The following is a 23,304-nucleotide window of genomic DNA, read 5'->3' on the forward strand; positions in this document are numbered from 1 at the left end:
ACATATGTTTACCTTCGTATTATTTTCGAAACAAATTTTAACACATCGAAAATGTTTTCCTCATTCTTTTATTTATCCTCTGCATTTTCATTTAATTTATTTGTTATTATCTTTCTTTCGTACGTCAGAGGCACCTTAGTCTCACCCTAGTTATGCCACTGATATTATCGGTGGATACTTCCCTCAATTGTCTGGTGATTTTTTTTTCCACATATCCTCGTTGAACAAATGCGATCGTGACATGACTCTGGTTTTCAACAATACGTGAATCTCTGCAGCTGCCAACGTTGTTGCCTAGCAACAGCATCATACGATTCGTAGAGCGAGCGATGTGAATAATTCTTCAATTCAGCAATATCCAGAGGCAACTGAGGAACCCACCAAGAGCTACCAGAAGGTAAGCTGTCAACAAACATTTGATTTGTGTCAGTCCGTGGCAACTGGCACAATCTCTCAAATACGTTGAACCCCAGTAGTGCCAAGGCATATTACATAATGCGCGTTACTGGGCAAGGGGAAGGGGGGGCGGTACTTTACGTTCACCCAAAAAATTTTTTGATAAAATCGTAATTACAACTAAATTACATTAACCATATACTTTTTAAAGTGGTAGTGATATGTAATTATAGTCTGGAACACAAAAAATATCTTTTAGCATTCTCTTATCAGTATTAACGCACTTTCAGTAGCGAGCACCACCGCCTTAAAGACCATCATAAAAAATTTAACAACTACAAATTTCGTCCATTGTTGTTGAATTTTACTCTCAACATACTTTTTAAAGGGATATTTAAGTGTAAGGTCCTGAATATGGAAATATTTGATACGACATTCTCTGGGGAAAGTTTAACAGAAAAACTTCGGATACTGAATCCAGTAGATGATTTAATTAAAAACAATATTTTTTAAAAAATTTTTAAAATATAAGGTAAGTGACTATATTACAATGTTTTCAAATGTCGACATTAAGTACCCTACCCCCGCCCATTGGTATTGCGAGAGTTGGTGAATATGGAGATCTTCGGCACAGCCGTTATATTCATTTGACTTTGCAAACCAATCATCGAGATTGTGTAAACACTAAGTTTTATCCAGCTTGTCTTGAAGAAAAATCAGTTTTACATATCTTGTAATTATATAAGAAAATCATAATAATGCAAATTATATGTTCGCCTACGAAGCGCCGGCCGGGGTGGCCGAGAGGTTCTAGGCGCTACAGTCTGGAATCGCGCGGCCGCAGGTTCAAATCCTGCCTCGGGCATAGATGTGTGTAATGTCCTTAGGTTAGTTAGGTTTAAGTAGACCTCAGAAGTTAAGTCCCGTAGCGCTCAGATCCATTTGACCATGCCAATTGCACTGTATATTTGCTCGTGTAGAAGATAATGTTCGAAAAGTCATATACAGTGTATCACCACGGCGTCTTGAAACATTTTTTCCATGCGTATATCATTAAAGTAATAAATTTATAGGAATTTCTAATGTATTTGGGTATTATAAGTACTTCTAAATTATTACACTCCTGGAAATTGAAATAAGAACACCGTGAATTCATTGTCCCAGGAAGGGGAAACTTTATTGACACATTCCTGGGGTCAGATACATCACATGATCACACTGACAGAACCACAGGCAACAGAGCATGCACAATGTCGGCACTAGTACAGTGTATATCCACCTTTCGCAGCAATGCAGGCTGCTATTCTCCCATGGAGACGATCGTAGAGATGCTGGATGTAGTCCTGTGGAACGGCTTGCCATGCCATTTCCACCTGGCGCCTCAGTTGGACCAGCGTTCGTGCTGGACGTGCAGACCGCGTGAGACGACGCTTCATCCAGTCCCAAACATGCTCAATGGGGGACAGATCCGGAGATCTTGCTGGCCAGGGTAGTTGACTTACACCTTCTAGAGCACGTTGGGTGGCACGGGATACATGCGGACGTGCATTGTCCTGTTGGAACAGCAAGTTCCCTTGCCGGTCTAGGAATGGTAGAACGATGGGTTTGATGACGGTTTGGATGTACCGTGTACTATTCCGTGTCCCCTCGACGATCACCAGTGGTGTACGGCCAGTGTAGGAGATCGCTCCCCACACCATGATGCCGGGTGTTGGCCCTGTGTGCCTCGGTCGTACGCAGTCCTGATTGTGGCGCTCACCTGCACGGCGCCAAACACGCATACGACCATCATTGGCACCAAGGCAGAAGCGACTCTCATCGCTGAAGACGACGCGTCTCCATTCGTCCCTCCATTCACGCCTGTCGCGACACCACTGGAGGCGGGCTGCACGATGTTGGGGCGTGAGCGGAAGACGGCCTAACGGTGTGCGGGACCGTAGCCCAGCTTCATGGAGACGGTTGCGAATGGTCCTCGCCGTTACCCCAGGAGCAACAGTGTCCCTAATTTGCTGGGAAGTGGCGGTGCGGTCCCCTACGGCACTGCGTAGGATCCTACGGTCTTGGCGTGCATCCGTACGTCGCTGCGGTCCGGTCCCAGGTCGACGGGCACGTGCACCTTCCGCCGACCACTGGCGACAACATCGATGTACTGTGGAGACCTCACGCCCCACGTGTTGAGCAATTCGGCGGTACGTCCACCCGGCCTCCCGCATGCCCACTATACACCCTCGCTCTTAGTCCGTCAACTGCACATACGGTTCACGTCCACGCTGTCGCGGCATGCTACCAGTGTTAAAGACTGCGATGGAGCTCCGTATGCCACGGCAAACTGGCTGACACTGATGGCGGCGATGCACAAATGCTGCGCAGCTAGCGCCATTCGACGGCCAACACCGCGGTTCCTGGTGTGTCCGCTGTACCGTGCGTGTGATCATTGCTTGTACAGCCCTCTCGCAGTGTCCGGAGCAAGTATGGTGGGTCTGACACACCGGTGTCAATGTGTTCTTTTTTCCATTTCCAGGAGTGTATATACTGGTTTCGTGCATTAAGCTGTGTATTTGTCAAAAAACTAATTTACCCCTTAAGATATCGGTCTGTTATTAACGGAATAAAATGCTGTTTCAAATTGTGGTTCCTGCTTACGTATAATTATACACCCTTTATCTTCTTTGTGCCACGACAGCGCGTGCCCTAAATCACAGTACAGTGGATTCTCATCTGAGAGGGGGTCGCTGAAATTCAAGCTACTATTATGTCAATTCAGCTCGCTGTCAGCTTTGGTGATCAAACGATGCTGTGCTCTATAGGCCTATCACTATAGTAGGCATTGCTTAACGCTGTATTTCACTTAGTTGATGAATAATTTGTAGCATTGAGTATCACACATCTCTTATGCCCCTTATCTGATAAGTTATTCCATCTACGACGAAGCAACAGCGCCTTCAGTCACTAACACACGAGCGATTTCCCAAGCGAGTTTAATCAATATTTCCAGTTTCACTATGCCGGGAGGATCTGTTATCGAAAATTACGTCCTAAGTTTGGTAAAGTACATGCTATGTCATTTAGCACTCTGAAGGAGAAGTGCGAAGATATTAAATTTGGGCTCGAATGTTGTAATTGGAAAATTGTAATCTGTCGGCCAAGAAGCTATTCAAACTTAAATAATGCGTTTCTTGCATACTGAATGAACTGCCCACAATTTTCGACTGTCTTTGATCAGTTAATTACTAGTTCTAAGATTTTCCTCGTTTTCTTGATTCCTTTTTTTCTACCTAACATTTAGTATGGTACAAATATTTTACATGTATGTTTATGAAGTAATTTACAGGACGGTGGTTCAAATTCCCACGCGACCACCCAGGTTTAGGTTTTCCCGTAATTCTCTACATCGCTTAAAGTCAACGTTTGGATGACTGCTTTCAAAGGGTAAGGCCAATCTTTATCCCTGTCATTCTTCACAGTTTATTCACCTTCTCTCATGATCTCTTCGAAGACGTGAAATTAAATCAGTATCTTACTTGCTTCTTTGAAAATACGTACGTTTTGATTCTTTGAGGGTTTTACTTACAATTTTGTAATTCACTCTGTAAAGTGATTTAACCCAGTAAGCATCCAAGTCCATACATGCTTATTCCACATGATACTATGGTTCTGTTCGTAGCCTGGGATGTAGGAAGGTGCAGTTGACTTACACAGATTTGTTTTCAGGACAGTTATTTTCATCGTAGGTAGGCTTTGTCTATGTTAAAGGACATATAATAGTTTTCATTCATGCTAAGTGTGTTGCGGCTATTTTTCTGGTATGTATTTTGCAAATACATCTCAAGTGCTCATTGCACCACAGCTCTGGCCGCAACATTTGTTCACATCTATTACCTTCTGTTCTATAGTTTTAATAAACCGAACTGTCCGCCTCGATAACTGAGTGGTCAGCGCGGCAGAAACCCATGCAGGAGGGCCCGTGTTTGATTCCCGGCTGTGTTGGAGATTTTCTCCGCTCGGGGACCGGGTGTTGTGTTGTCTTCATCATCATGTCATCCTCTTCGACATGCAAGTCGCCGAAGTGGCGCCTACTCAATAAGCTTGCACCAGGCGACCGGTCTACCCGAGGGGAGGCCATAGCCATATGACATTTCATTTCATTAACTGTCCGAGACGCATTGAAAGTCGATCTTTGATCTGCGAAAAGAGGTAAAGGGTTTAAGTGTCTTGCGTCTGAAGCATATACAAAACCACCTCTGATGATTTTAACACAGACGAATATTTCACTTTGTAAGATCCCCCCCTTTTTCCTGAAGCTACAGAAGCATTTCAGCTTAGTTAAGGAGTCCTCAGAACCTTGCGCAAGAGGCGTACGGATGAATGTCTTTGCTATTCCATCCTATATTTACAGAGACTAGGACAACCCGTCTTTGGATTATCTTACTGAGACGTCATGTAGGATTTCTTCCAACTTGTTTTGGCGTAAGGCTCTTGTACGTAATGTCCCTTGCAGAACGGGATTCTCTTGAAAGTGCAATTCTACACCCTATAATTTCTAAGTGATGAAAGGGGGAAGATATATTAGCTGAATTTTTGTTCTTGGGTGCCCTGTTGGTAGTTTTTTTCTTTTCTTTTTGTTTTTTAACAAAACGCCATTACCTGACCATAATGAAACACTCCATTACTTTTAACTCAAAAGTAGCTTTTTCTTTGAGAATGGTCTTATGGTCTACAGTACTACATCGAAAGGCGAATGACGACAATGGTGCGCAATCTAGATCTCATACTTATGATCGTGGAACATCTTACCTGTTGGTGCAACATCGTTGTATTAAACATTGTTTATTGAAATTACTAATTTGTTACATCATAATATTATTGTAATGAAGTGCTAATATCTGTAGTGGGAACAGTGTCTTTTATTAGTAAATATCTATTAAACAGAAACACCTGCTTCATGCCGGAATGGTTGTGGTTTCCTGCGTACAGTGTTCTGGTGTTACTGTCTTTCTCACCCTTAGTGTTGGCTGGAGTGGCCGAGCGGTTATAGGCGCTACAGTCTGGAACCGGGCGACCGCTACGGTCGCAGGTTCGAGTCCTGCCTCGGGCATGGATGTGTGTGATGTCCTTAGGTTAGTTAGGTTTAAGTAGTTCTAAGTTCTAGAGGACTGATGACCTCAGTAGTTAAGTCCCATACTGCTCAGAGCCATTTTTTTCACCCTTAGCCTCAACACCTCTCCCCATCGTCTACTGGCACTGCTCGGTTGTCCAGCGGTTACTTCAGCCAGTGTGGTAACCATAATTTTACTCAATGCTGCCTCAGCTTACTGGATGCTACTGATTTTAGTAGATGCCATAAAAATGTATATCTCGAAAATAAGGAAATAGAATAATATCTCAAAGGAAGGGGTATCTTACACTTAACTAATCAATTTTAGTAGTTTTTTTCCATTTTTTATATCCATTTCAGTTTTTCTTTGTGTTCCCGTTTCTTTCTTTCTTTTGGTTACCAGTGTATCTTACCCTTGGGGAGCCCTTGGTTATTACCCCGGGCCGGCCGCGGTGGCCGTGCGGTTCTGGCGCTGCAGTCCGGAACCGCGGGACTGCTATGGTCGCTGGTTCGAATCCTGCCTCGGGCATGGGTGTGTGTGATGTCCTTAGGTTAGTTAGGTTTAAGTAGTTCTAAGTTCTAGGGGACTTATGACCTAAGATGTTGAGTCCCATAGTGCTCAGAGCCATTTGAACCATTTTTTTTATTTCCCCGGTTTCACCAGCCTGCTTATTTATTTATTTATTTATTTATTTATTTATGCATTTATTTTACCTGGCAAGATTAGGGCCTTCAGGCCCTCTCTTACACCTAACCAGGCATACTCAGATTCAACAAATTTCAGTTTCTACAGAACATTATGCCCCTGACAAATGTGGAAGGTGGGACTGAATGCCGCTGGAGGCGTTCTGGATCAGTTAGGAAAGTGTATAAGCGGAGCAGAGAGCAGTAGTGCTGCCGATGGGCAAATCAACTGACGTAAGCGACTCTGAGAAACGATCAGCTCGTTATGACCTGTCTCCTGGTCACGAGCATCCCGGACACGGTTAAACTGGCCGGCAGTTAGCGTACTGCTATCGAGAGCATCCATGGCAAGTGGTTTAAAAGTGTGTTGCTAAAAGTCGTAAAATTTATGTTCGCTATTGGTACCAATTCGCACATTCCGCCAATCAAGTATTATCAATATAGGACATCATGTACTAATTTTGTACGTGACATACCACTTTTGACCTTATAATTGGAAATAAGTGGAGCATCAACTATACATTTGATGTCCTTTGAATAAAACATGTAGTAGTTGAATTAATCATGGGTTAGTAACAATGTAACATTTTCCTGCCTTTAGTGATCGAGGTTAACGATACTGAGACCACCGATAAGTGACAAGTTGTCCGATGTCCACGAAACTTGAAGGTCAGAGGTTTTCCCACTCCGAAAAGCGGGATAGGAAGCCATCTGTGGCAGCTCTGGCGACAGAGTATAATACTAATGCAAGCATATGTGCTTCAGAGCACAATGTTCAGCGAACATTGCCGATCTTTTATCTGTGCAAGAGCCGACCACAACATTTTCCCGTGTCGACCCAACGACATTGTTAATTACGTTTTCAGTGGGATCGTCAAGACTTGACCGTCTGAGAAAGTAAACGTGTTGCCTGTTCGCACGAATCATGGACACTTGAGCCAGGGATGGTGTTAACGCTACGTGAAACATGCAGATGGGCTTCCATGGAGCCTGTGATGGCGATCAAAGGCAGCATAACAGCTGTGGACTGCGTGAACGTTGCTAGAGATCACTTGTGCCCCTTCATACGAGTAATCTTCCTCGACAGCAATGGCATCTTCCAGCTGGGCAACTGTTTGTGTTACAAGGCCGGAATCGTGCTTCAGTTGACTGACGGATATGAGAGCAATATCACGTTGATTTATTGGTCACGAGATTCGCCTGTTGAACCAGATGGAACGAACTTGGGGCACTCATAGAGACCTGCTCAAGGCCCACAAACCATGAGCGCGTAATTTACGAGCGCTGCATGACCCGTGCGTGGACAGCTGACGCCACACACATCTTGAAACTTACCTAGGATTTGTCAGATCCATTCCGCCCAGAAATGGTATTGTACTGTGTTCCAAAAGTGGAGCAGCACACTACGACGTATAGTACTTCCTGGAGCAATACTTCTTTCGACTGCTGGGAGATATAAATGTTATTTGTCCTAAAAGCCAGCAGTGCATTATATCACCAGCTGCATATTCAGATCTTAAATATTCAGAATTTTACATATGGAGCCATGAAGGAGTTAAACTGAGAAGATATCGTTATACACAAAATAGAAGAAATAATTGAAAATAAATTGTAACTGCTTAGCCGTAAAACAATATTATTATCTATTCTTTGTTAAAAGAATTGGATTTCCATTAGTAGCGACTTGGAAATCAGTCGCGTTTGAATACATGATCATCAGCAACATAGCTGTTACTATAAAATAAATTAGAGCACTTTACATATGTGCTGTAGAATTGACATTCCTATGATAACGTTACGTTTCTAATAAAAATTCCCTTTAGTCCTCCAAAGATACTTAAAGACCACTTTAAAAACGCAGTGTCAAGTACCAAAGCAGTTGTTTTGCATGCAGCAAATGCTAGCTCTCTCGTAAAAATTAAGGGACAAATGGCAATTTAAACGAATTTTCAAATGATTTAATGATCTACAAGGTGTTTATACACTCCTGGAAATTGAAATAAGAAAACCGTGAATTCATTGTCCCAGGAAGGGGAAACTTTATTGACACATTCCTGGGGTCAGATACATCACATGATCACACTCACAGAACCACAGGCACATAGACACAGGCAACAGAGCATGCACAATGTCGGCACTAGTACAGTGTATATCCACCTTTCGCAGCAATGCAGGCTGCTATTCTCCCATGGAGACGATCGTAGAGATGCTGGATGTAGTCCTGTGGAACGGCTTGCCATGCCATTTCCACCTGGCGCCTCAGTTGGACCAGCGTTCGTGCTGTACGTGCAGGCCGCGTGAGACGACGCCTCATCCAGTCCCAAACATGCTCAATGGGGGACAGATCCGGAGATCTTGCTGGCCAGGGTAGTCGACTTACACCTTCTAGAGCACGTTGGGTGGCACGGGATACATGCGGACGTGCATTGTCCTGTTGGAACAGCAAGTTCCCTTGACGGTCTAGGAATGGTAGAACGATGGGTTCGATGACGGTTTGGATGTACCGTGCACTATTCAGTGTCCCCTCGACGATCACCAGTGGTGTACGGCCAGTGTAGGAGATCGCTCCCCACACCATGATTCTGGGTGTTGGCCCTGTGTGCCTCGGTCGTATGCAGTCCTGATTGTGGCGCTCACCTGCACTGCGCCAAACACGCATACGACCATCATTGGCACCAAGGCAGAAGCGACTCTCATCGCTGAAGACGACACGTCTCCATTCGTCCCTCCATTCACGCCTGTCGCGACACCACTGGAGGCGGGCTGCACGATGTTGGGGCGTGAACAGAAGACGGCCTAACGGTGTGCGGGACCGTAGCCCAACTTCATGGAGACGGTTGCGAATGGTCCTCGCCGATACCCCAGGAGCAACAGTGTCCCTAATTTGCTGGGAAGTGGCGGTGCGGTCCCCTACGGCACTGCGTAGGATCCTACGGTCTTGGCGTGCATCCGTGCGTCGCTGCGGTCCGGTCCCAGGTCGACGGGCACGTGCACCTTCCGCCGACCACTGGCGACAACATCGATGTACTGTGGAGACCTCACGCCCCACGTGTTGAGCAATTCGGCGGTACGTCCACCCGGCCTCCCGCATGCCCACTATACGCCCTCGCTCAAAGTCCGTCAACTGCACATACGGTTCACGTCCACGCTGTCGCGGCATGCTACCAGTGTTAAAGACTGCGATGGAGCTCCGTATGCCACGGCAAACTGGCTGACACTGACGGTGGCGGTGCACAAATACTGCGCAGCTAGCGCCATTCGACGGCCAACACCGCGGTACCTGGTGTGTCCGCTGTGCCGTGCGTGTGATCATTGCTTGTACAGCCCTCTCGCAGTGTCCGGAGCAAGTATGGTGGGTCTGACACACCGGTGTCAATGTGTTCTTTTTTCCATTTCCAGGAGTGTACAATGTGCAAAAGTAACCTTTAGTTATGAAAAAAGTAAATAACTTACAAGAATGTCTGATACGGCATTGAATTGAGTATATCTTCAAGTTTTATTTACAATTGTTCAATATGGCTACCTTTTGTAACACGTCAAACGTCCCATCTGTAGTCAATTTGCAGCCAAATCGTATGAAGGATGTCTTGAGGTGTGGTGGCAAGTGCCCTTGTTACCTGTTGTCGCAGCTCGCCAACATTTCCCAGAAGCGTAAGAAGAAACACTATCTTCAATGTAACGCTGTACACAGAACTCCATTGGGTCGAGGTGGTCGTGGTGGTCTGGATATTGTTCCACTATGTCCAATGCAAGTCGGCATATTACTACTGAGATACATGATAGCTTCATGATGATAATACGGTGGGGTGTCATTTTTCTGCAGAATAAATTGTGTGCGCTTGAGGCAATAAATAATGTTCAAGCATGTCCAGGAACAATATGCCATCTGCAACTGACTCATTAAAAAGCTAGGGCTGTAGGTCCTGCTACATCTTACAGTGAAAAAAAAAATTACCAAATAATAACAATTTTTCTCTTAGGTGGTGGCTTGTGATATTTTGCCCTAAATTGTCTCTGACATGTAGTAGCGTATTTGGAGCCATGAAACCATAAACAACGATGTGCACGATCTACATTTTAGCATAACTCATTCGTGCCTGCCATCTAGCTGGAACGTCACCAACTAACAGTGTTAGGCGGCAATAAGACTTGAACACATACTGCATTCAGTGCAGCACAGAACTTTTATGCCAGTTATTTACCTTTTTCACAATTACGCGCTACTTTTAAATAACTAATTTACAAACACCCTGTGCTGTAGAGAAAGTCTGAGAAATGAGGATGTGTGCTGAATTCATATCGAGAATTGAATTAACAGCTAGAGAATGTCCTAAAAGTTATAGCGAATTTAACTGATCGGTCCTGAGTATAGACATGTATGAATACAAAACTGATTATGCCTGCAGTGAACATTGTCCATATTCCTAAATTGGGTACGACAGCACGTGAGGACCTTTGTATTAGCCTTACTTTAGGAAAACGGTAACTTATCACTCAGTGAAACAGTCTCTCCTTAGTTCAAAGGACAATTGTAATTGTTTGCAATTTGTTACCAACTTTAGCATCGTCAGTCCAATAGCATCGTTATCCCAACAGAACGGGTTGCCACCACTAACAAGATTACATGCAAAAACTTTCCGTATGCTGCAAGCACACACCATTGCGTGAAACGATATTTAAGATAAGCTGTAGCGTAACATCCATGCACTCCTGTAGCAACATAATGGCAGATTATGATTTAGTCCCTTCTGCAACTACATTAGTAGCAATGGCGCTCGAACTCAGTTTCGAGAAAAGTGCGATCGGAAATCGGTTGTGTCATTTACAAGAAAACCACCGCTTTATTTTATGTCAGTAATTTCAAGGAACCACAGAAAACCAAAATCTGGAAAACTGCATTGAGATTTTGACTGCTGTCATCTCGAACGTTAGTGGAGAGCTATAGTCACTGCGTCACCTCACTAAGTCATAACATATGGTTTCCGCCAGAGCAATTTAAAATAATGTAAAAATAGTTGATTTCTATTTATTAAAAGTGTAACTGATAGAGTGGCACTTATCTATTACTGATAATATAAGTGGTGTAAACGATCAAAAATACTTTTGAAGCATACATGACATGGAACCATCGGTTTAATAAGTTATTATTTAAAGACATTAACACGAGTTATTCACAGAAGAATCGAATGACTCGAAGCAACTGGGCTCTGGGAAGACCGCTCCGGACTTCGAAAATTTAGGAACGCGAAGCGTAACTGACTCTAAGACTTATCTTAGAAGACAGACTAATTAAATGCAAACCAATATTTATAAGAATTGTAGATTCAGAGGAAGATTTTGATGTTGTTAACTACGATAAAGCATCTGACAATGGGGTATAGAACGGCGAGCGGTAGCTTATCTACAACCAGCACAAAATGAAGACAGCAGTTATGAGATGAGAGTCCCTGTTATGCACTCACGGGTAGCACAGCGCGCCTAGTACACGCCCACCACGGTGCTCGGGGGTCACAGCACCGAGTTACGACACCTGATGAAGGGCTTACAAGAGCCCGAATCTGGCCGTGTGATAGTAAAAGAACTTCACTACTCAAGCGGTATTTTCACCTCTGACGACGGATATATTTTTAAAAAAATACGCCACTTGCCATTAAAATTGCTACAACACGAAGATGAAGTGCTACAGACGCGAAATTTAACCGACAGGAAGTAGACGCTGTGATATGCAAATGATTAGCTTTTCGGAGCATTCACAAAAGGTTGGCACCGGTGGCGACACCTAAAACGTGCTGACATGTGGAAAGTTTTCAACCGATTTCTCATACACAAACAGCAGTTGACCGGCGTTGCCTGGTGAAACGTTGTCGTGATGCCTCGTGTAAGGAGAATAAATGCGTACCATCACGTTTCCGACTTTGATAAAGGTCGGATTGTAGCCTATCGCGATTGCGGTTTATCGTATCGCGATATTGCTGCTCGCCTTGGTCGAGATCCAATGGCTGTTAGCAGTATATGGAATCGGTGGGTTCAGGGGGGTAATACGGAACGCCGTGCTGCATCCCAACGGCCTCGTATCACTAGCAGTCGAGATGACAGGCATCTTATCCCCATGGCTGTAACGGGTCGTGCAGCCACGTCCCGATCCCTGAGTCAACAGATGGGGACGTTTGCAAGACAACAACTACCTGCACGAACAGTTCGACGACGTCTGCAGCACCACAGATTATCAGCTCGGAGACCATGGCTGCGGTTACCCTTGACGCTGCATCACAGACAGGAGCGCCTGCGATGGTGTACCCAACGACGAACCTGGGTGCACGAATAGCACAACGTCATTTTTTCGGATGAATCCAGGTTCTGTTTACAGCATCATGATGGTCGCATCCGTGTTTGGCGACATCGAGGTGAACTCACATTGGAAGCGAGTATTAGTCATCGCCATACTGACGTATCACCCGGCTTCATGGTATGGGGTGCCATTGGTTACACGTCGCGGTCACCTCTTGTTCGCATTGATGGCACTTTGAACAGTGGACGTTACATTTCAGATGTGTTACGACCCGTGGCTCTACCCTTCATTCGATCCCATGAGAAACCATACATTACAATAGGGTAATGCACGACCGCATGTTGCAGGTCCTGTACGGGCCATTCTGGATACTGAAAATGTTCGACTGCTGCCCTGGTTAGCACATTCTCAAGATCATTCACCAATTGAAAACGTCTGGTCAATGGTGGCCGCGCAACTAGCTCGTCACAATACGCCAGACACTACTCTTGATGAACTGTGGTATCGTCTTGATGCTGCATGGGCAGCTGTACCTGTACACGCCATCCAAGCTCTGTTTGACTCAATGCCCAGGCTTATCAAGGCTGTTATTACGGCCACAGGTGGTTGTTCTGGGTACTGATTTTTCAGGATCTGTGCACCCAAATTGCGTGAAAATGTAATCACATGTCAGTTCTAGTACAATATATTTGTCCAATGCATACCCGTTTATCATCTGCATTTCTTCTTGGTGTAGCAATTTTAATGGCCAGTAGTGTACTATGGTGTTCTTACGGAGCACCAGCTGTTCCATGCAGGCCATTGTTACACTATTTTGTTTTCTTAACCAGCATTTTGGTCATGTTTCCCACACAAGTCCTTGCAGTCGATAGTGCAAACGTTTCCTTAACTAACAATATTACTTTTAGTTGATTTTCTTTCTAATATTTAATACGTTTATAATACATTAAGTTCAATACTCGTTCATATTGTTTATGGACGATAAAAGTGTACATCCGCCCAAAAATGGGCGAAATTTTATGTATAGTTCTTTCTGTGGCTGCCACTCCGCCTAGTGTAGAAGAAACCCTGTTGGTTTAATACTGTGGCCCAGCGATTGTAGGCTCTTCTGTCCGGAACCGCGCGGCTGCTAAGGTCGCAGGTTCGAATCCTGCCTCGGGCATGGATGTGTGTGATGTCCTTAGGTTTGTTAGGTGTAAGTAGTTCTAAGTGTAGGGGACTGATGACCTCAGATGTTAGGTCCCATAGTGCTTAGAGCCATTTGAATCATTTGGATTAATATTCCATTGACATTCTATCACATATAAAACAATGCTTCCAGTAACTCTAGATTAAAAATGGCTCTGAGCACTATGAGACCTAACATCTGAGGTCATCAGTCTCCTAGAACTTAGAACTATTTAAACCTAACTAACCTATGGACATCACACACATCTATGTCCGAGGTAGGATTCGAACCTGCGACAGTAGCGGTGGCGCGGTTCCAGACTGAAGCGCCTTGAACCGCTCGGCCACAGCGGCCGGCTCAACGGCCTTCCGACCCTCCATGATTATTATGTTTCCAGTTTCATTTGGTTACTGAATTACCCGTTCAATAGCTTCATGTACTGTCTCTGTCTCTGCCTCTTCATCTTCTGCTTGTGACATCGGCATGTATACCTCAACTATTGCAGTCGGCGTTGGTCTGCTGTCGAGTCACCTGAGAACAAGTCTGGCAGTGAACTATTCACAGTAAGTCACTCTCTGGCACTACTTTCCAATTCATAGCGAATCCTACACCGGTTATATAATTTTATGCTGCCGTTCAGATTACCCTACATTAACTGGACCAGAAATTCTTCTTTTCCATTTCACTTCACTCACCGCCCCTATATCTCGACTGAGTCTAAAGGAATCTCTTTTTAAATATTCTAGGTTCAAACTTCTGAAATTCATTCCCTGTATCCTAGAATGTTACCATCTCGTTCGTTATTTGACCGTTTTCTCGTGATTACCACTCCCTTGACAGTCCCCTTCTGGAGATCCGAATGTGGGTCTAATCTCTATATCGTAACCGAGTACAGTGTACTCCAAACGAGCCCGACGACTACTTAATATCCCTGAAGAAACGTCTGCCGGCATTCCTCAGTGAGCCGTCGTGGACATGAAGTAAGAGAAACCTTCGATAACAGACATCAGTTTGTTTGTTTTGTAGCCACGCGAAGTTGCCGCGCCCAGCTCACTGCAGCTGCCAGGGATGAATTTACGCCAACTCAACTCTGGGCAAATAAAGCGCCTGGTACCCACATCCAGCTTCAAATACCCGCTGTGCAAACATCTAGAAAAACGTTCTCACACTGGAATATGAGATTTACTCTTGAAGAAGTCAGATGGGGTACATAGATTCCGCTGCTGGGGCTGTGGTGGCGTCAGGAACGGCATCCGATCACTAACTGTAACTAGCATTTGCCAAAACCTGTATAACAATGGAGACCCAATAGAGAAACAGGAGAAAGGCGTTGAAGGAGAAGGAGAAGCACAAGAAGAAGAAGTATTTGACGTTAATATCCATGGATAATGCATTTACTTCCCTTATTATAAAAAGCGTAGGAAGCCCTATGTTCTGCAAGCGCAGCAATGAACGTTCTGCAAAAACATGATTTCAAAGTACAACAAATTGAATTCAACAACGCCACTGATAAATAGAACTTACTTGCCTTCATCCAAAGGACACAAATACTACATATTATCATAAGTAACATCGATATTACCCCGGGTTCATCTCCTAGTCATCTGCAACAGATCTTAATAATCTAGAGTTGAGTGGCCGAGCGGTTCAAGGCGCTTCAGTCTGGAACCGCACGACCGCTACGGTCGCAGATTCGAATCCTGCCTCTGGCATGGATGTGTGTGATGTCCTTAGGTTAGTTAGGTTTAAGGAGTTCTAAGTTATAGGGGACTGATGACCTCAGATGTTAAGTCCCATAGTGCGCAGAGACATTTGAACCATTTGGAAGGAGGTTGAAGGGGAGGAAGTAGAACAAATTACGGTAATAAGAACTTGTAAGTACGACTGAGAGAGAGGAAATGCTAACTCAGTTCTGCAATATACGAATTTCAGCTAGAATACTCTGTTCAAGAGACAGAAGAGGAGGAGGTAAACGTGGAGAAGGCCTGGAGACATAGAAAGATTTCAGTGGATTACATTTCGGTCACGCAGAGGTTCCGATACTAGATTTTAGATTGTAAGGTATACCTAGAGGCAGGTATGGACTCAGATCACAATTTAGTAATAGTGAGGAGTAGAATGACGTTTAAGAGGCTCATACGGAAGAATCATTGTTGTTGAAGACGGATACTAATATTGAGGAATGCCCGCATCTCGTGGTCGTGCGGTAGCGTTCTCGCTTCCCACGCCCGGGTTCCCGGGTTCGATTCCCGGCGGGGTCAGGTATTTTCTCTGCCTCGTGATGGCTGGGTGTTGTGTGCTGTCCTTAGGTTAGTTAGGTTTAAGTCGTTCTAAGTTCTAGGGGACTTATGACCACAGCAGTTGAGTCCCATAGTGCTCAGAGCCATTTGAACCATTTTTTTTTTTATTGAAGAATGCTGAGACGCTTCCGAACTTCTCTAAAGATGCGGATGCAGCAATAAGGAACACCTAAGTGGATAGGTCAGTTTTGAGGAGTGGACCTCTCTAAAAACAACAGGCAAAGTTATTGGGAAAACTAACGTAACTATTAGGAATGTAAGTGCCTCGAAATTTGGTGAATACAAGAAATACTTCGATTTATCGACAAAAGAAGTAAGTACACAAACGTTCATGGAAATAACAGGAAACATCAATGTAGATAGCTTTGGAATGAAAAACATAAGAAATGCATCGGAAGCCAAAGGGAAATTACGGGGGCAAAAACGTGAAAAAATAAAAAAAAATGGTCGTCGGAAGGACTGATTAAGATTATAGAGAGGTCATAACGACCTTTGATGAAATTAAAAGCTACGGCGGAACATTAAAAAGTGTAGTGTGAATTATACTGTTAAGAGAAGAAGACAGAGCGGATAGTTGAAAAGAAGGCATCGAGAGCCTCTATGAGCGAGAGAAATTGCCTAATAACGTGGTAGAAGAATACAAGGATCCAGTATTAGACTCATAATTTAAAATACCTTCGGAGGACTTGGGATCAAGAAAGTCAGATAGGTAATGTCTCCAGAGACGCAGTCTTGCCGCAGCGCTTGACTGTAGAAGCAAGAGAGAAGAAAATTCTAGAGACTTTCGTAGGATTGTCGACTTGGGAAAGCGGATAACGTAAAGTGTGGCATTATATTCGAATTTTGAGAAAAAACTAGGAGTAAGCTATTGGGAACGATGGTTAATACACAGCATGTAGAACCAATAGGGAACAATTAGACTGGAAGTCTGCGACCTAACGTCCTAGAGATGTTAGGGCTCAAATGCGATGCCTCTTCGTGTCGCATTACATGCCATAAATTAGACACTTGTGACCCTTTGGTTAAACTGTCTGGCTGATGGCAAGTTTGCTAAATACAAAGTTAATATTTTAAGAGTAATAATAAAAACGGCAACTGAAGTAACGACCCATAAATGATGTAGGCCACACAGTTGTGATTTGGTTAGGAAGATGTTTATTCAGAAAACAAACGAATAGCGAAAGTGGTCGTATTTAGAATTACTATTACACTCTAGCGCATATCCATTCGACACAGTTCGCGAATTACAAGTCCAATACTCCACCTAGTTAAGTTCTGACCAGGCGCGCGACTGCTCACCGCTCAGAGACTAAGTGCCGCGATACCACACAACGCGAAATTTTCTAAGTCGTTCCACTTCCTAGCCAACTAAAGACCCAGCGTCCGCTTTCGCGTCTCCACCAACACTGTCTCTACCCGTCCCTAGCGGCTTTTCCCGAGCGCCGAACCTCCTCGCTCAGCTGACTAGGGCAGTTCCTTTTCTTGAAGCCGTCCATCTGATTGGCTACAGCTTACTCTACATTATTTTACATTTTAACATATTTAAATAATCAAAGCTTGACCACTTTCACGTTCTAAATAAGTAACAATAATGTCCATTACATAATAAACGTTAAATCCTTTTACTTAAAACCAATACAATTTGCCTCTTAACTTAGAATGTCACAGCCTGTAGCCTTGCACCAATGTGCTTTCTGATAAATAAATACAGAACGAAAGTAACTGTTTTGCACTAAACTTTACAACAAATATTCTATTACCTAATGATTCAATAACGTGTCATGCTGTCATCGTTCATGTGTTTTGTGTAGACGAACTGATGATCTGATGCTTAACTGAAAATACTGATAATTTAAATTTACTATACCTTTTAAACAAATAAAGTTACAGAGTTGATATTCGCAACATTTGTCATTTCAATGATGCGCTTCTATATGAAATATCGATCGTAAAGATCGATCAAAGTATTCAGATTTTAGCATTGAGGTGTTTGTTACAAAATTTGTTAATTTCACTGTAACAGTAAATATTAAGCTATTATAGATATTATCAGTATTCTAAATTTATTGCGATCACCAAGAAATTTAATGGAGGATGGCAGATTAAAATTACTGTGGCTTCATTCCCTGCACTACTACAGAATTAAATATTTTTCATAAATGTTTCCCTTTATGACCGATCTTAGGTCCGCCATATTTAACACTGCTACGTCTCCTTTCTCACAAAAGCCATCTACTGGGTTTCCCTATGACGTAGGTTCTCGTCTGTCTCAATCGCATACTACAGCGCTTAGGGCTCAATAGACAACAGACACCTCCGAGTTTCCCCATCTCGTGGTGAATCTGCGCCCTTTGTGGCATCCGGTCCTGGTCGACAGGGTTCGTTTCACAATTCCTGAAAGCCGACCCTTTCGGCCATATACTTAAATGAGAGCGAAATGCTCGTTAATTCACACACCTCCACTTCGAAACAAGTTGTCGTGCCTTATATGTTACGAAGTAGTACCGAAATTTATGAGGCACAAATTCGTAATACAATAACAAATTTCCTAAGCACCAGACCAATAGTGTAATCGTTTGTAGTGGTGTTGATGCAGCGGCGTTCCACAGATTCGGAGCCGAATACCCCACTGAAATTCTGTTGGGCTCTCCATTCCATCGCCAACGTTTTTCGGGAACAAATGTGTTGAAATTCGAATCGGGTGTAGATACCAGAAAACAAATACTTTCCGAAACCACCCGTGATCTGCACTGAACGCTTTGGCCAGTGAAATCGATACAAAGATCTAAACTACACAGTAAACAATTGATTTACAGCGTTTGCAAGAAGCTAGTAAATTCTTCAATGATTCTGACACGTTATTAAAGTCCCACTAGAGACATGCATCTCGTGACAGGTTCCCAATCGACTTCATAGGTAAATTAATGTTTTCTTTTAATTTAAATAACTTCCATAGACTCAGGAAAAAATCTCCCCGTCGATTAATTCCATGCAGTGAAGCTGCGTACACAAATCGTTACTCCATACAACAATAAATTATTCCCCCAAAATGTTCTCAGGTAAGTAGATAAACATACATCTGTCTTCCTAGGTAAGCATTATTAATTTTCATTTTTCCAAATTTGTCAACCTTCATGCACCCAAATTGGCGTGACCATAACTTATAATTCGGAAACTACAACAAACCTAAAACCATACAAAAACATAAGCCTAACTCATACATACACATAAATAAGTCACTTATATGCCCACAAAAACCTAATTTATATGCGTACTGTGCACTTGTTCTTCACTTGATACCGTTCACCAAATAATTGAGTTCTCCGACCTCCTCGCACCCAAATCTGCGTCAAAACTATCGCTTTATAATTGCACAACGTTGTGTCAAAAAAAATCCTTATGCGACGAACCAACAAACAAGCTACAATAAATCCTGAAATAAAACATCGTCAATTACCCCTCGAAATATTCTTATAATCTAAACACCGATAACTTATTTCTTAATCTACTTTCTCCTTCTCAATGTACAGTCTCAATTCTGTCACATTTTTTAATCTTAGAAGTTTTCCTGCAACAGGGTATTTGAGTCGGTAGGCATTAGGGTACGGACATTCAGCCATTACAAATGGCCCATAGTACAGCTCAAACAACTTATTTTATTTCCGCATCTACTTCGCTGGACTTTTCTTTCGCACATACTAGGACTTTGATGAACCATGGACCTTGCCGTTGGTGGGGAGGCTTGCGTGCCTCAGCGATACAGATGGCCGTACCGTAGGTGCAACCACAACGGAGGGGTATCTGTTGAGAGGCCAGACAAACATGTGGTTCCTGAAGAGGGGCAGCAGCCTTTTCAGTAGTTGCAGGGGCAACAGTCTGGATGATTGACTGATCTGGCCTTGTAACATTAACCAAAACGGCCTTGCTGTGCTGGTACTGCGAACGGCTGAAAGCAAGGGGAAACTACAGCCGTAATTTTTCCCGAGGACATGCAGCTCTACTGTATGATTAAATGATGATGGCGTCCTCTTGGGTAAAATATTCCGGAGGTAAAATAGTCCCCCATTCGGATCTCCGGGCGGGGACTACTCAAGAGGACGTCGTTATCAGGAGAAAGAAAACTGGCGTTCTACGGATCGGAGCGTGGAATGTCAGATCACTTAATCGGGCAGGTAGGTTAGAAAATTTAAAAAGGGAGATGGATAGGTTAAAGTTAGATATAGTGGGAATTAGTGAAGTTCGGTGGCAGGAGGAACAAGACTTTTGGTCAGGTGATTACAGGGTTATAAATACAAAATCAAATAGGGGTAATGCAGGAGTAGGTTTAATAATGAATAAAAAAATAGGAGTGCGGGTTAGCTACTACAAACAGCATAGTGAACGCATTATTGTGGCCAAGATAGACACAAAGCCCATGCCTACTACAGTAGTACAAGTTTATATGCCAACTAGCTCTGCAGATGATGAAGAAATAGATGAAATGTATGACGAGATAAAAGAAATTATTCAGGTAGTGAAAGGAGACGAAAATTTAATAGTGATGGGTGACTGGAATTCGTCAGTAGGAAAAGGGAGAGAAGGAAACATAGTAGGTGAATATGGATTGGGGGGAAGGAATGAAAGAGGAAGCCGCCTTGTAGAATTTTGCACAGAGCATAACTTAATCATAGCTAACACTTGGTTCAAGAATCATGAAAGGAGGCTGTATACATGGAAGAAGCCTGGAGATACTGACAGGTTTCAGATAGATTATATAATGGTAAGACAGAGATTTAGGAACCAGGTTTTAAATTGTAAGACATTTCCTGGGGCAGATGTAGATTCTGACCACAATCTATTGGTTATGAACTGCAGATTGAAACTGAAGAAACTGCAAAAAGGTGGGAATTTAAGGAGATGGGACCTGGATAAACTGAAAGAACCAGAGGTTGTAGAGAGTTTCAGGGAGAGCATTAGGGAACAATTGACAGGAATGGGGGAAAGAAATACAGTAGAAGAAGAATGGATAGCTCTGAGGGATGAAGTGGTGAAGGCAGCAGACGATCAAGTAGGTAAAAAGACGCGGGCTAATAGAAATCCTTGGGTAACAGAAGAAATATTGAATTTAATTGATGAAAGGAGAAAATATAAAAATGCAGTAAATGAAGCAGGCAAAAAGGAATATAAACGTCTCAAAAGTGAAATCGACAGGAAGTGCAAAATGGCTAAGCAGGGATGGCTAGAGGACAAATGTAAGGATGTAGAGGCTTGTCTCACTAGGGGTAAGATAGATACTGCCTACAGGAAAATTAAAGAGACCTTTGGAGAGAAGAGAACCACTTGTATGAATATCAAGAGCTCAGATGGCAACCCAGTTCTAAGCAAAGAAGGGAAAGCAGAAAGGTGGAAGGAGTATATAGAGGGTTTATACAAGGGCGATGTACTTGAGGACAATATTATGGAAATGGAAGAGGATGTAGATGAAGATGAAATGGGAGATAAGATACTGCGTGAAGAGTTTGACAGAGCACTGAAAGACCTGAGTCAAAACAAGGCCCCGGGAGTAGACAACATTCCATTAGAACTACTGATGGCCTCAGGAGAGCCAGGCATGACAAAACTCTACCATCTGGTGAGCAAGATGTATGAGACAGGCGAAATACCCTCAGACTTTAAGAAGAATATAATAATTCCAATCCCAAAGAAAGCAGGTGTTGACAGATGTGAAAATTACCGAACTATCAGTTTAATAAGTCACAGCTGCAAAATACTGACGCGAATTCTTTACAGACGAATGGAAAAACTGGTAGAAGCCGACCTCGGGGAAGATCAGTTTGGATTCCGTAGAAATGTTGGAACACGTGAGGCAATACTGACCTTACGACTTATCTTGGAAGAAAGATTAAGAAAAGGCAAACCTACGTTTCTAGCATTTGTAGACTTAGAGAAAGCTTTTGACAATGTTGACTGGAATACTCTCTTTCAAATTCTGAAGGTGGCAGGGGTAAAATACAGGGAGCGAAAGGCTATTTACAATTTGTACAGAAACCAGATGGCAGTTATAAGAGTCGAGGGGCATGAAAGGGAAGCAGTGGTTGGGAAAGGAGTGAGACAGGGTTGTAGCCTCTCCCCGATGTTATTCAATCTGTATATTGAGCAAGCAGTAAAGGAAACAAAAGAAAAATTCGGAGTAGGTATTAAAATTCATGGAGAAGAAGTAAAAACTTTGAGGTTCGCCGATGACATTGTAATTCTGTCAGAGACAGCAAAGGACTTGGAAGAGCAGTTGAACGGAATGGACAGTGTCTTGAAAGGAGGATATAAGATGAACATCAACAAAAGCAAAACGAGGATAATGGAATGTAGTCAAATTAAGTCGGGTGATGCTGAGGGAATTAGGTTAGGAAATGAGACACTTAAAGTAGTAAAGGAGTTTTGCTATTTAGGGAGTAAAATAACCGATGATGGTCGAAGTAGAGAGGATATAAAATGTAGACTGGCAATGGCAAGGAAAGCGTTTCTCAAGAAGAGAAATTTGTTAACATCGAATATAGATTTAGGTGTCAGGAAGTCGTTTCTGAAAGTATTTGTATGGAGTGTAGCCATGTATGGAAGTGAGACATGGACGATAACTAGTTTGGACAAGAAGAGAATAGAAGCTTTCGAAATGTGGTGCTACAGAAGAATGCTGAAGATAAGGTGGGTAGATCACGTAACTAATGAGGAGGTATTGAATAGGATTGGGGAGAAGAGAAGTTTGTGGCACAACTTGACTAGAAGAAGGGATCGGTTGGTAGGACATGTTCTGAGGCATCGAGGGATCACAAATTTAGCATTGGAGGGCAGTGTGGAGGGTAAAAATCGTAGAGGGAGACCAAGAGATCAATACACTAAGCAGATTCAGAAGGATGTAGGTTGCAGTAGGTACTGGGAGATGAAGAAGCTTGCACAGGATAGAGTAGCATGGAGAGCTGCATCAAACCAGTCTCAGGACTGAAGACCACAACAACAACAGGACTTTGTCTCCTGTTTTGTATTTAATTGGTTTGTACCACCCACCATGCCGTTTCTTCCCTTCCACTGACAATTTCTCCATGCGGGATTTTACCGCCTGCTTCCTCTTAGCGGCCGACTCAGCCAGGCGCTGCGGGAACTCTACACTTCCCGTTAGTAGAAATTTCGGTTTGACTCCCGTCGTCACCTCGAAGGGCGAATATCCAGATGTGTTGCTTTTCATGCTGTTTAGAACGTCCTCAAATGAACGTACCTATTCCACCCACTTTGAGTATCTATCACTCGTGTAAGTCAGACACAGTAGTCCAACTTCTCCCATGTACCGCTGTCAAGGGTTACTCGCCGGGTGGTACACGGATATTTTAATGTGTTTTATATC

The sequence above is a fragment of the Schistocerca cancellata genome, chromosome 3 (assembly GCF_023864275.1).
Source record: "Schistocerca cancellata isolate TAMUIC-IGC-003103 chromosome 3, iqSchCanc2.1, whole genome shotgun sequence".
Classification (NCBI taxonomy): domain Eukaryota; kingdom Metazoa; phylum Arthropoda; class Insecta; order Orthoptera; family Acrididae; genus Schistocerca; species Schistocerca cancellata.